We start from the raw sequence: 10,420 nt of genomic DNA on the forward strand, positions 1-10,420 counted from the left end.
CCATGGTTCTATTGCTTATGTATTTTTTTATCACTGATGGGATCAATCAATGAATTACGAAGTATTTATAGTGTTCCTGGAAAATGTTCTTTGTGGATATTTCATGGTTGAGGTATACTATAAATAATTGTGTCATTGTATAAATGAATCAACTATATTTCCTCTGTTTTACATAGGATTTGACTTTTCACTCACACAATGAATTCCTATTGAATGCTCACATTTTTGGTAACATAATGTATTAGGCTCAAATAATACATATCGTAGTTGATGGGAATGATTCAATGTATTCAGTAAGGGTATATGAATGCATTTATTTTTAATGGGTATATTTGCAACATAATATGGTTATGCTAGTCCAGGGTGTGTTACTTTGAACCATAGATGTCTCTATTTCCCTTTTTTCTTTACATAACCTTCAAAGGTTATAAAAACCTATCAATATACCTTGGGTGAGACCTAACCTACTCATAGTTGTTGGAATATTGAGGGGGATTTGTTGGCATACTTCTAAACCTTGAGCCCCCCCACATGCCAACAAATGGTTTTGTTGTCGGCACCTGAAGGTATATGTTAGAGATGGAATGTGAAGGCTGACCTAACAATAAATATAATGGCTATTGGACAATAAAATGCACCAGCTTCTTGTGGAACAATATAAGAATATTAATGTCAGTCTAAAAGAATGGTTGTAGAGGTACATTTTTTCTGATTTCCACGAGATTTTCTTTGTGGTATTCTCTATCATCCTATAGGAGTGTCTCAAGTGAAAGGAAGAGCAATGAGGAGTATGGACTTAGTCGGAGCCGTAAAATTATTTTTCATAATTCCTAAAAATGGTAAACATGGTAGGTAACCCATTATCTAGAGCTATTAATTTCTGGTTAACTAGCATGCTTAAAGGCTACGTAGTTTAATTTGTAGTGAATTCCACTTAGTACTTCAGCGCAGCTAGAAGAGACTTCTTATAGGAAGCATGGGGATGGTATTTGAGGATATTATCAATTTAGACAAAAAATATTCTTTGTGAAAAGAGCATAATGTCATTGTAATCTGATACAATGAGCAGCTAAAAACCTCTTTGCAATGTGGAGAATTGTAGAATTAATCCAATGATGGACTAAACCAAAGAAATAACAAGGGATGCAAATAGTTGTAGATAAATCAAGTAGTGTGCAATATAAGAGTTGAAGGTTCAAAGGAAGGGTAGGGAAGTATGTAGAGAAAGAGACAAGTGATAAGAGATGTAGTCGATTCAGTGCCAGAAGAGGGTTTGAATAGCAGGTGGAGATTTCCTAAGAGACATAGGAGTTACAATAGTTTATTCATTCCAAAAGTAGTGGATACTTGCATGTCTTTGCCAAGATAGGGCTATGTGAGTAGTGTTGAAGAATCTAGGGAAATTAGTATTTGTAGGATTGGTCTAGGCTTGATAACAATTTGTGAAGTTCTTTTACAATTTATCTTAGCTTGATCTTCTTCATCTTTATTAGTGTGTTTGTTTAATTCGTCAAACTACTACTAAAAACAAAGAGACAAGAACACAAGATGTTGGATTTTTTCTAGGGCCAAAACCTCTCCCTATTGGAGAGGAAAACATGCTCAACATTCTTCTTATATATATTCCAATTGATGAACACCAAGGCCCTTGACAAAAGTGTTTGACTCAAGATGATTTGAAAATGAGACCTTAGACACTTATTAAGGTATTACAGACACATGTGTATGGATTTTCCTATGTCACTTTGTGCAATGGATTGATAGGATTGTGAAATACATAGACATTGAAGCAATTAAAGAAACATAATAGACAACACACATGAACACAACAAGTTTAATATGGAGTTCACCCAACACTCCTGGGCTACGTCTCCTGGTCCATCCTTCAGTGGTGATCTCTCTATTATTTCTTTGAAAACAGAGTTTTACAGAAGCGAGCTCAATTTGAGTCTTACAAAATAGATACAAAACAACAAGGCTTTACTTGGATCCCCCAAGTCTTTCTGAGTACACAAACTCTCCTCAGTAACTCTCTATCTTTGTTTTCTCTCTGTCTTAGCACTACCTGTCTCTGTTTCTGGCAGTCCATCACTTTAAAGCCAATCAGCACTATCTGTTCATTTTCTCTTCTTGGGCTCTCTTGCTCCCTGGCCTTTGTCTGCTCAAATCCCCTTCTGGGCATTAGCAATCATAGCATAACGTCTTTAGGGGAGGTGGCCACCTGTTATGCAACAAAAGAGTCCATCTGGCCTTTGAAATACCCAAAATATCCATTATCTATTTACATAGAGAAATACATTCAACACGGGAAAAATCTGCCAAAACATTGTTCATTGGACTTAAAATATTCGTAAATCTACACTATATTCCTATTAGGTCCGCCCTCAATCACTATCGCATATCAAAACTACCCATTTGTCATGGCTTCCGCTTTGTATTTGGAAAATACATTAAAACACTTAAAATATAGCAAAAATGGCTTTATGCAGACTTGAAATATTATACATTTTCATTCACAAACCCTTTCGAGTCTGGTTTTCATCGCATCGATGCTTCCCTTAGCATTTTGTTTAATAAATGAAATACGTGAAAATACATACAAAACTACCATTTGACGGATCTCAAAAGATATCAAATATCGTTGATAGCTCTATCGGGTCTAGCTATCGCATCACGCATATATATGTGTATATAGCCCTGCTCCTCTGTGTAGCTCTGATGCGACTTTGCAATGTGACTTGTCGCAATCGCATGTCGCATGAGCCTGGGACTGTTATAACCACTTCCACTGTAATCTACCAATGCGATATGGCAAGTTAACGTGGGCCGTCGATCTGCGTGCTTGATCGACGGTCCTCGTTGGCCCCACTAATCGCTATCACAACATTTATGTGACCGCCTCCAATAGCCTCCGCTGATTTGTGATATGCTGATCGGATCTGGACTGTTGATCAGCCAAATCTGACGGCTCCTATGCATTTCTCCTTTTGACCATTGATAAGCTTGTTTTCACTATTTTCTTCATAATTTTGCCTCATGATAGTGTAATCCAATATTTCTAAAACTTCTTCTTTTGCGATTATTTTGATTTTTTAGAGGATTTTGAAGACTTAGAGGGTTTTTGGATCCATTTTGGATCACACCTTCCAACTGAAAAATCTTTTGGACCACCAAAATTTGGTTTTCAAGCATTGATCAAGTGAGGATACAACTTCCTCACTTGTCCAATTTCCATCCATCGTGCACTGCTGGGTTTTGAACCTTTGAGTCCAATTCTAAGGTACTCAATATCCCCTCTACGCATAGTTCTCACCTTCATGTCCTGAACTATATCTTCCTGCAACTCATTGAGATATTCAGGCAACAAATCATTAATAGAAGGAAACTGACTTTTCTCTTCGGTATCTTCAATTAATGAAGGTTCAAATAGTGTCAAATTTTCTGCATTAACCATTGAATAGATGTGCATGTAAGCTAGAAAATCAAGGAGAAAATCATTGTCACCAATTTTCTCATGTATCTCGAAAGGCCCATACCTTATTGGCTTCAGCTTTGTTCCTTCACCTTGCATTTTGTCTTTGCTGATGTACAGCTAGACTTGATCACGAACTTGGCAGCTATGTTCAATTCGATGCTTATCATGCCTTGCCTTGTACTTGGCCTGGCTCTATTCTAGCTATTCCTGCACTGCCTAGTGAATTTCTTGGATCTATTCAATGAACTTGGTTTCTTTGTCCACATCACTGTGTCCATCAACTGCTATGTCTTTACTAAAGACAAAATCCAAGGGAGACTTTGGTGTAAAACCAAAATAAGTCTCAAAAGGAGATCTTTGTGTAGAAGAATGTTTAGCATGGTTGTAAGCATGTTACACATAACACAAATGTTCATCCCAAAGCTTGGGATGTTTGCTACAATAGCCCTTGAGCAACTAGATCACTGTCCTGTTGACCACCTCTATTTGGCCATCTGTTTGTGGATGAAAGGCTATGCTCTTCTTCAGTCTAGTGTCCATTAATTCCCACAGACTTGACCAAAACTTCCCAACAAATTGAGAATCTCGATCAGATACAATGGAAGTGGGTAACCCAAAATTAACCGAGACATTCTGAAAGAACATTTTCGTTGTTTGTTCAACTGTAATCTGCTTGTTACAAGGTATTAAAATACACATTTTGTTGAACCTGTACACAATAAAATATAAATAGTCATGAACTTTTCTAGATTTTGGCAACCCCCCAACAAAGTCCATGGAAACACTTTCCCAAGGATGAGACAAAACTAGAAGTGGGGTGTACAAGCCTATTTTTCTATTACTGGGCTTGCTTTTAGCACACATGGTACACCCTTTAATATATCTAGAAATTGTTTCATGCATTCTTGGCCAATAATAGAACCTTTGTAGCTATGCAACTGTTTTACTTACCCCAAAATGACCTATTATTAGAGAAGTGTGTGCTTCTTAGATTATATTAACGCTTTCAGTTTAAGGAATGCATAACTTTCATAAATGATACAAGAGTTGGTCCTTAATATGATAATCCAATTCTTCTCCTTGTTTGCCATGACATAAAGTTGCATATACATCTTTAAAATCTATATCTTGAGCATATTGTTCAATATAGCTTTCATGCATTACTGAGTTATGCTTAAGTATAGTAGATGCATTTATGATTGGTCTGGACAACATATCTGCAACTTTATTGTGTATGCCCTTCTTATATCTAATGACTAGATGAAACTTTTGTAGAAAACCATCCACCTATAGTGTCTTGACTACTGCAATTTAGTTTGTGGGTGTAAATACTGAAGTGGTTGATGATCAGTATGTATAATTGTTTCTTTGTCCAATAGGTAATGTTTCCACTTTTTCACACTCTGCACTAATGCATACAATTCTTTATCATATGTGTGATGATTAACTACTACATAATTAAATGTCTCAGAGTGATAACATATGGGTTTACCATGTTGCATCAACATTGCTCCCATGGCATAGTCACTGGCATTTGTTTCAATCTTGAATGGTCTTTGATGATCTGGCAGTGCTAGTAATGGTGCTATACTAATTTTTTCTTTCAAGGTGTTGAAGGCTTTCTGATGTTTGCCTCCCCACTGGAAAACCTTGTTGAATCTTGTCAAAGCATGTAAGGGAGCTAAAATCAAGGAAAAGTTAGCAATAAACTTTCTCCAATATTGTACTACTCCTAAGAAGCTCCTAATTTTTGTAGCAAATTTGGGTTTAGGCCAGTTCACAATTACTTCAACCTTAGAGGGATTTATCTTCAATTCACCACCCCCTAAAAAATGACACAAATAATTTAAAGATGTTTTTCCAAATTCACATTTTGATAACTTAACATAGAGATTCTCTCTTTTCAAAACATCTAGAGTCTGCTTTACATGCTTCAAATGTTCTTCCCATGTTCTACTGAAAACAAGAATGTCATCTAAATATACAATTAGAAAATCATCAATAAAATGCCTGTGTACATCATTCATAACTCTCATGAAAGTGGTAGGAGCATTAGTTAAGCCAAAAGGCATGACTATGCATTCATACAAACCTTGCTTTGTTTTGAAAGCAGTCTTCCATGTATCTTGTTCTGCTACTCTGACTTGATGGTAGCCACTATGCAACTCTAACTTGGAAAAGTAAACTGCTTCTTTCAGCTGATCCAATCAATCATCAATGTGAGGAAGGGGATAATGATTCTTGATCGTTATTTTATTCAGTGCTCTGTAATCAATGCACATCCTCCATGAACCATCTTTCTTTCTCACCAACACGATCGAAGATCCACATGGTGATGTGCTTGGTCTTATGAACACTTTATCGAGTAGATCATGTACCTACTTCTTGATCTCTGCATTCTCTAAAGCGGATAACCTGTACATTCCGATGTTAGGCAATGAAGCATCTTGCTGCAAATGAATATCATGTACAATTTGCCGTTTAGGTGGCAGACCTTTAGGTTCTTGAAATAGGATATCATATTCTGAAACAACTTTTTCTAAATCATCTTTCTATTTAGCATCACAACCTTCAAATATATTAGTTTTATCAGGGTTCTTTTCCTTTACAACCATCAGTAAAAATTGCTTGCATGAATTTACAATTATTTTCATCTGCCCTGAGTTTATGAGAGTGTAATTATTTTTGAGTCTATGAGCTCTTACAATATATTCTATTCCATCTTTGGTGAGTTGATACTTATTTTCAGCTCTATTGAAAATGGTTTTTCTATCATACAAGTAAGGACTTCCTAAAACAATTCCACATATATCAAGGGAATGATATCTAACTCAACCTCATCTACAAATGCTAACCCAAAAGAAAACCTAAGTTTATATTGTCTAGTCACTTGTAGCTTTGCTTTATCACATACCCAACTTAATGGATATGGGTTATTGTGAGGTGTGGTTAGTAGTCCCAACTTCTTTACAATTGCTTCAGAAATCAAGTTTACTTGTGAACCACTATCAAATAAAGTATCAATCTTTTGATGCTTGGAAATAACTCTAATATGAAAAATATCATGTCTTTTTCTCTCATTTTCTTCACTATTAGTAGTTTGTGCAGAATTACTAGTAGATGCTTCAGAATTTTTACCTTTTATTCATGTGGCTGTGACTATTGTTTCATCGCCTGAGTCTGACCCCAAATCTTTCTGAATAGAAGCAACAATCTTCTTCTTCTTGCCGTTGAACTTTTTTGGTTTTAGCTCCGGATGAAAGGACTAGCAATGTTCATCATCATGTCCATCCTTCTTGCAGTGAGTGCATGAAGGTTTGTTTTTTTGTACAGTGTTTTCCTTCCTCTCTTTCCAATTCTACTTCTTTTTTTCCTTGTTCTTTCTTACAGTGGGTTTGATGATCCCCCAATCTCTGGGTTCACATTCTTGCCTTGAGCCTCTAGATGTGTAGCTTGAACGGATACCTCATCTATGCTAGTGGGGTTAAACATGAGAATGGTGTGCCTCAAATAGCTATGCAGTCCACCTATATACTTCAACAAAGTTTCAGGTGAGTATAGAGAAATGCTTAGAATTAAAGCTCTTTTTCTAAATTATTGGGTATAGCTTTGTGCACTTTTCCCCTTTAATTGGTGAAGAGTTTGCCAACTTATCATCGCTTGCTACATATAAGCTAGTGGATGGAATTGTTTTTTAATGGCAGAAACAAATTCACTCTAGGTAGAAAGAATTTTACCATGCTTCTTCAAATCAGCTTGTGTCCTGCCTTCCCACCACACTAGGGTAGTTCCTCCAAGGCGAAGGCTAGCCAACTAAATCTTTTTCCTTTCCGAATCGATTTTCTGCACCCTGCAATATACATCAATCTATATAATCCAGTTATCTAGCTTTTCTGCATTTAATTCTACATCATATATTGGCAAATCAAATTTTACATCTAATTTAATCAAAGATGTTTTCTTCTTTTTATTTTCAGGGCTAGAAGGAGGTGTTGATGGAGGAGGCTCTTCCCCTTTCCATTTGCCTTCTAAATGGGAAACTGGAGGAGGTTCCTCTACTCCTTTGCCTGTTTGAGATGCTAAAGGGCTTCCCCCTGACCTTTCTTAAATTCTCGGTACATTTCTTCTACCATGGCTCTCATGGTCATGAAACTGTCCATGAACTGAGAGTCTAATTCCAAGGGAATTTCTTCTGTCATTTTCCTCCTAGGATAGACTCTTCCAATTTCTAGGTTGGCCTCAACCAGTTCTCCTTCTCCAAGTTTGATCTTTGACCTAGTTAGCATTCAACAATCCAGCAGAAGCTTGTCTAACCTTAGCAAACCTGAAGCTCTGATACCACTTGATATGAAAATGAGATCTTAGACAATTATTAAGGTATTATAGACTCATGTGCATGGATTTGCCTATGTTGCTTTGTGCAATGGATTGATAAGATTGTGAAATACATAGACATTGAAGAAGTTAAAGAAACATAATAGACAACACACATAAACAAAGCAAGTTTAATATGGAGTTCACCCAACACTCCTGGGCTACGTCTCTTGGTCCAGCCCTTAGTGGCGACCTCTCTATTATGTCTTTGAAAAAAGAGTTTAACAAAAGTGAGCTCAATTTGAGTCTCACACAATAGATACCAAACAAAAAGGCTTTACTTCGATCCCGCAGGTCTTTCTATGTACACAGACTCTCCTCACTGACTCTCTCTCTCTGTTTGCTCTCTATTTCAGCACTGCCTGTCTCTGTTTCTGGCAGTCTGTGGCTTTAAATCCAATCAGCGCTGTCTGTTCATTTCCTCTTCTCAGGCTCTCTAGCTCCCCAGCCTCTATCTGCTCAGATCCCCTTCTGAGCATTGGCAATCATAGCATAACGTCTTCAGGGGAGGTGGCCACCTATTCTGCAATGAAAGAGTCCATCTAGCCTTTGAAATCCCCAACATATCCATCCTCTATTTACATAGAGAAATAAGTTCAACATGGGAAAAATCCGCCAAAAAACTTTTCATCGGACTTCAAATATTCATAAATCTGCACTATATTCCTGTCGGGTCTTCCCCCAATCACTATTGCATATCACAACTGCCCAAGTGTCATGGTTTCCCCTTTGTATTTGGAAAATACATTAAAACACTTAAAATATCACAAAAATGGCTTTATTCGGACTTGAAATATTATACATTTTTATTCACAAACCCTTTCGGGTCTGGTTTTCATCGCATCGACGCTTCTCTTCGTATTTTGTTTAGTAAACAAAATACACGAAAATACACACAAAACTGTCATTTGACAGATCTCAAAAGATATCAAATATCATTGATATCTCTATTGGGTCCGGCTATCGCATCGCGCATATATATATGTATATATCCCCGCTCCTCTGTGTAGCTTCGATGCGATTTTGCGATGCGACTTGTCGCAATCGCATGTCGCATTAGCCCCAGATTGTTGTAAGCACTTCCGATGTAATCTACCGATACGATATGGCAGGTTAATGTGGGTCATTGATCTGAGCACTTGATCAACGGTCCTCGTTGACCTCGCTGATCGCTATCATAACATTTATGTGACCGCCTTCAATAGCCTCTTCTGATTTGCGATATGCCAATCAGATCTAGACCGTTGATTGGCTAGATCTGATAGCTCCTGTGCATTGTTCCTTTTGATCGCCGATAAGCCTGTTTTCACTATTTTATTCATATTTTTGCCTCACGATAGTGTAATCCGATATTTCTAAAACTTCCTATTTTGCGATTGTTTTGATTTTTTAGAGGATTTTGAAGACTTAGAGGGTTTTTGGATCCGTTTTGGATCACAATATTACCTCCAAAATAATTTTCACTATCCCCTGCAGTCTTTGGCCTTCAAGTTACAAACTTATATTTTCATGTTGTGTTTCTTCATAACTCTTCCTTCACATTGTTATATCACTATGTTACTTCAAACCCGGTCTCCTTTTTCCTTCGCTGACTAGGTACGGTCCTTGGTTTCTATTTTTCTCTTCTTCTCTGGTTTTTATAGTTCAATGATGAGAGTATCACTATATAATTGTGACATTTTCTTATAGAATTCTTAAGATTTCAGTCTCCTTTCGTTGTCTTTTTATAGTCCTCGGCTACAGTAGTTTTTCTCTTCTTCAATTACCTTAGTTCTTCACTTTTCCACAAGTTTGTTGCTTCATCTTTGTTGTATTATCTTATGATATTCCTTTACTTCTTCGCTATGATGGGACATAGTCTATCCGAGACTTCTGAGATATATGAAATAATCCTTCATCAAGAGCCTTGACGTATGTATGCGTGACAAAACTTATCGAGAGTCTTGAGATATATATATATATATATATATATATATATATATATATATATATATATATATATATATATATATATATATATATATATATATATATAGATATACATATATCTGTGTGTGTGTGTGTGTGTGTGTGTGTGTGTGAGACAAAATTTATACAGGAGAGAGGCCTCACTGAGATGTATGTTACTTCCTTTGCTTACTGTATGGTGTCTTAGCTTTTTCATTTAATACACATAGATGTCTGAACTTCATGAAGAGGAAGACTATTATTCGAGTTTCACTGAGAGGAAGGTATGTCACTGTATTTCTTCTTCATTGCTTCTTTAGAGATTGATCTGAGTTTTTTCTTTGTAATGCCACTTCATGTGTTATATATATGGGTCAACGGCATATCTTAGGCCGAAATGTCAAGGAGTTCATTGTCTTTACGAAGCCAACTTGTAAGGGAGAGTGATAGTTGTTTGGAGTGTAGATATTTTGAAAACATGACTTTGATAATACTTATGTTAAGACACCAAATCCTAAAGACATCAAGAAAATTTCTTTGACCTATGGTAAGCATATCTTCCTCATGAAACCCATGATGCAAGAAATAAAAATTATTTATTTTCTTTACATAATATTTACAAGT

Source organism: Pinus tabuliformis, chromosome 4_1 (genome assembly GCF_031772625.1).
Source record: "Pinus tabuliformis cultivar Carrire ecotype Pingquan chromosome 4_1, CPIR1, whole genome shotgun sequence".
Classification (NCBI taxonomy): Eukaryota; Viridiplantae; Streptophyta; class Pinopsida; order Pinales; family Pinaceae; genus Pinus; species Pinus tabuliformis.